This window comes from Malus domestica, chromosome 06, assembly GCF_042453785.1.
Source record: "Malus domestica chromosome 06, GDT2T_hap1".
In the NCBI taxonomy this organism is placed as follows: domain Eukaryota; kingdom Viridiplantae; phylum Streptophyta; class Magnoliopsida; order Rosales; family Rosaceae; genus Malus; species Malus domestica.
Window position 1 is genome coordinate 4,580,268 of NC_091666.1, and position 4,986 is coordinate 4,585,253.

The 4,986-nt window shown below is 34.6% G+C and overlaps 1 long non-coding RNA gene across 1 annotated transcript; it reads right to left on the reverse strand.

Moving 5' to 3' along the window:
* Window positions 1–2,708: 2,708 nt before the first annotated feature.
* On the reverse strand, window positions 2,709–3,904 carry LOC139196985 (uncharacterized). The gene is made up of 2 exons (XR_011581916.1): window positions 3,571–3,904; window positions 2,709–3,111 (listed from the first exon to the last, which is right to left on the reverse strand). It is a non-coding gene; the product is annotated as an uncharacterized lncRNA (long non-coding RNA).
* Window positions 3,905–4,986: the final 1,082 nt, after the last annotated feature.

Below are 4,986 nucleotides of genomic sequence, written 5' to 3' on the forward strand. Positions count from 1 at the left end.
AGTCCAATTGGAAACGACCTAGAATATTTTGAAGTTAAACTGCTCTATCTCTTAATAATCATGCTTGGGAATTCAAAACTTAACATCTAGTAACATGTATGGCGAGATTTACCAATCAATTAACGTGCCTCTAGATACAGGAAGCAGTGACATATATTATGTTAAATAAATTTTATCCTCTTAAAGTAAACCCGATAGGTTTTTGCCCTATGAGTTTGACTAATTCAAAGCTATTTTAGGAGTCATTTATGACGTCTAAACATCAATATATTTAATTTAAACTATTTCACTAAATTTCAATCGTAATCCAACTAATCCAATTAATTAGTATCATTTTGTCTTATTATTTTCATATTTTTTTAAATTGCACCAATAATATGAAGATAGAAACTTTTTGGGTTGTTTTATTGGCACCCCATATTTTGTTGATTGCACCCCAAGTACTAAAACCACCATACATTTACTTTTTAAATTTAAAAAAAAAATCTTAATACATACCACATTCTTTCCCAAGCTACCCTCACACCCTAAACTCTTCACATACGCCCCACATCAAAATCGCGTATTCTTCTTCACAAAATTGTTTCCTCTAGTTTTCTTTTCAATTTTCATATCAGTAACCTATATAATTCTTCAATCTTTCTTTTAGTCAAGATGGGTTTTCATTAAAGAAAAGACAAAATGACACAAGCCTCACCCAAACTAACTCGAGAGCAAAAGGGTTTAAGTCTTGCAGTTGTATGTATATATATTGAAGTGATGGAGTTTCGCATTGAGTTTTCAAACTTTTACGGAAAACCTGTTCATTCTTTTCTGGAAAAATAGTCATATTGCTTATGTGAGAGCGTAGAAGTAAATTTTAGGCATGACTCAAGGGTGTATTTAGATCTTCTTTTTAATTTTTAGAACATTTTAGGGCTTAAATAGTCATTTTATGAGTAGTTTAATATTAAATTATTATGTGGGGGTAGTCAACAAAATATGGGGTGTTAATAAAAAAACCCAAACATTTTATATGCAATTGTTAGAAAATATTGCTAACACAGGGTCTTTTTAGTCTCATTAGAAAATACGTAGTTATTTTGTGCCTCAATAGATGGGAAAAGGTCATACAGGATGAGAGGATCATGACATTGAGCCTACAAGCCAGCCCAACATTTACTAGACAAAGCACTACCGCAATGAGGAAAGATGACCACCACCAAACGACATGTCCTGACTCTGGATAGTCTATTGACAGAAACAGATGAGTGCCGAACCTAGAGTACTTTCCGACTGCCAAGGCCAAATTAGGGGGCCTAAAAACTTCTTGGCACATAGCTCCAAGGACAGTTATGTCTACATGTTAACTCCAGGCCACATGTTGCCTATCAACGAGAGAAGAAGTCTATCAAGGAACATAGGTATGGTCGGGCCTAGCACTCAGGGAAAGTGCTTTTCATCACTCTTGAAAAAGTGTTGCACACGAGACACATTGACCCTAGAAATCATGCAACTAGCTCTGTGTCAATGTCACTTCCACTCCACATGTCGAGTGGACAATGGAGGAATATCTTGTAGGTCGTGTCTATGTGTTTGCTAAAATTTTAGATTTCTGCAATTCTTTAGCAAATACTTCTTCGATTGTGCTTGTTTTGGGGTGCTTCGATATCTATAAATTCAAATTTCTTTGCTCTTTTATTTGGTATTTTTTTCTCATGGAATATTATAATTTATGTGGGTGGAATTGTTAGCATTCTGTTTCTATATGGAAAGAAGATGAGCTCTTTAGTAAAGCTGTCAAAGTTGAGCTCTTTGGCATTATGTTTCTGTGGGTGAAACTTTTAACGTCTGCTTCTAAAATTATAATATTCCATGAGAAAAAAATACCAAATATATATTTATATTTGGCATTATGTTCTACCAAATATATATATATATAATTGGACCCGGGGATCCAGTCTGTATCGATTTGAAACGGGCCGGGTTAGGTTCGGTTTCAAAGTTCAAAACTCTTATACTAGGCCCGGTGACATGCCCTGATCCCGATATCTTCCAAACACTAGGATGGGCACGAGCTGGCTTCATCACTAGAGAATATTCATAATATTTCCAGGAATATTCTTTGGACTATTTCCTGCGTTGACTTTTACAAAATTTTCTCGAGAACCTTCCAAGACTAATTTCGATACCCGAGTCCGATTTTGACATTCGTATAGTGAAATTCCGAAGTTTTTACATAGTTGACTGGGTTGGCATCTCGGTTGACTTGCTGGGTTGACTAATGACTTTTCCATTGACTTTTTATGAAATTTGCTCGGGACTCCTCTTATTAGAGTATTTCAACGCCATGATTCCAAATTTGTGCTCCGTTTTTCCAAATTCAATTTTTTTAGGAAGGTTTTACTAATTGGTCCTTTATGTGCTTAGATGTGTTTTTTAGTGGCGACCCCGTCTTCTTTAGTTTGAATGGCTTTTCGACGACAGAGTATATGTGAGTGGACCCTTTCTAATTGCATGATTTTAAATGTTAGGCTTGCATTCATAAAAGCATGATTGCATATGTAAAGCCCCGACCCGAAAATTTTATTTCGGGAAATAATTTCGGTGATAGGCCAAATTAAACTCTTGTTTATTTAACTACCATTAATCACAATTCTTTATTTAAATTTCTTAATCATTCACAAAATCTATAACCAAAATTTACTTACCAAAAACATAAGATTAAATTTTCGATAATTCACCAAATTTCTTTTCTTAAATCAAATTCCTAACAAAAGATTAATCTCAATTATTTAAGGTTACATCTAACCTCTGTTAGACTGCCTACGTACCCTTGGGCGAGATCAAGCCTTTCGTAGTTCACCAACTTTAAAATGTCCTGAATTCTTATGAAGAACCTAATGTTTTCTTTTTGGATATCCTTCATAGTGACGCTAAAGCCATCCAACTCAATACTTGCAATTAGTAACCACAACATCATTACCAAGTAGTTTATGATGTCTCATTCAGCTCCATTGTTTGAAATGACTCAACAATGTTTATTGGCACCACAATCCAAGTTTGGGACTCTAACTCTCAAATGTAAGCACACTCAACTACACAACCCTTCGTTTATCAATGAGCATAGATCTTTCCAAATATACAAAAACAAACACATAATATCAAGTTAGAAACATGACAAAATCTTTTACTAGGAAGTATTGAGCTTCCTGTACCTAATTAAATGGACCAAGATTCAAAATTTAATAGTAAGAAGAATTGATGAGAGAAGATAAACTTTGACAATGTGAAGCATTGCATTTCCCAGGGAGATAATTCCATCATATGCATTACTAAATTATTCATTCTTGTCTTCTTTGTCAGAATTACTATGCTAGAAATAAGGCAAGCAATAATTCATGACAGTTGGTCTTGCTCTAAGGATCTTCTTGAAAAAAAATTCTAATTCCAATTCAAAACTGGTACAAGGATTAAGGAATTAAAAAACTTATCATGTGGGTATAAAGTATAACCAAGATGCCCAATAAAATTCAAACTGATTAACAAACATAGATGAAAGGGATGTGAATTGGAGAATTGTAGCCTTACCAGTATAGTATCCAAATCTAACCCACTCACAACTTCTTGCTCCTACTGTTTTACTATCTTCTCTGAAAACTAAACAAGGGAAGTCGGAGAAGGTGAGTTCAAGCGATAGATAACGGCGAGAGAGAGGGATGGCGATGTAGAGTGAGAGAGAAAATAGAGAAGGTTGCAGGGTTAGAACCAATTTGGGTTGAAGTCCCCTTCATTTTTCTTTTTTCTTTTTTTTTTCCTTCTTCTTTTTCTTCTTCTTCTTCTTCTTCTTCTTCTTCTCCCCCACTTCCTCTAGAAGTCTCCCCGACCCTCCCCCTTCTTTTTCTCTCCTTTCTTCCCTTCCCTTTCTTATAGAACTCTTCACATGGCATATTTCCACCAAAACACACCTCCAGCCAAATCTGGAGCCTTCCAAATTCATAGCAAAATGACTATTTTGCCCTTACTTTCGTTTGTTTCTATTTCATTCATTATAACTTTGTTTGTCGAATTTTCTCTCTAATCAAATTTTCATAACCATAAATCTTTTTATTCTTGATTTACTCCACATATTTTAAATTTTCAGGGTATTACAACATAATTCTATATTTCATGAATTATTTACGTTTTATGATTTATCGAATTTACGCTTTATGAAAAGTTTATGATTATTGAATTTACGTCCATGAAAGATTTAAGAACCATGGTTTTTTACGATATATGATAGATGTATGGATATGAATTTATGTTTTCATATGATTTATTTATTACGGTTTATGATATGATACTTTGGGTTTTTGAGCTCCAATGATATGATTTATGTTTTTTGTGTTTACTTAGTGGGTAATCATACAACACATACACACAACATGAGTATGTATTCGTCTATGGTCATATGACACAGTTGATGAGTAGTGAGATATTTATGACATTACTCCTAGCTTCACTGGCGAAACCAGTGTCGGACAACTTCACTTGCCGCAGCTAGTGTCAATGTGCTATATACCTTTTCTTCTCTGGCATAACCCAGAGTCATACAACTTCACCTTCGGATGATAGAGCCTACCATGTTTCTTCACTGGCGTAACCCATCATCATATAGCTTCACCTTCAGGTGATGGATATGCCTTCGGGCGACTATGATACCCGTATTTAAGTACATAGTTATATGATTTATAGATGTTTTATGGATTTACCTTTGGACGACTACGATACCAAATTTAAATACATGGTTATATTATTTATGAACGATTTTATGGCATGTTAAGATTTTCAAAAAACCTATTGTGTAGTACTATATGAGTTTCCAAAAATGGTGGTTAGCTGTAGGACGGACGATCGCTTATAGGTGGTAAGGTACGGTGGGTGGTACCGCTCAGATTGTAATCAATCTTCCTAACCGCTCAGTAGGGATTGTTATTGCAATAACAGAATATAAAACCTGGATAA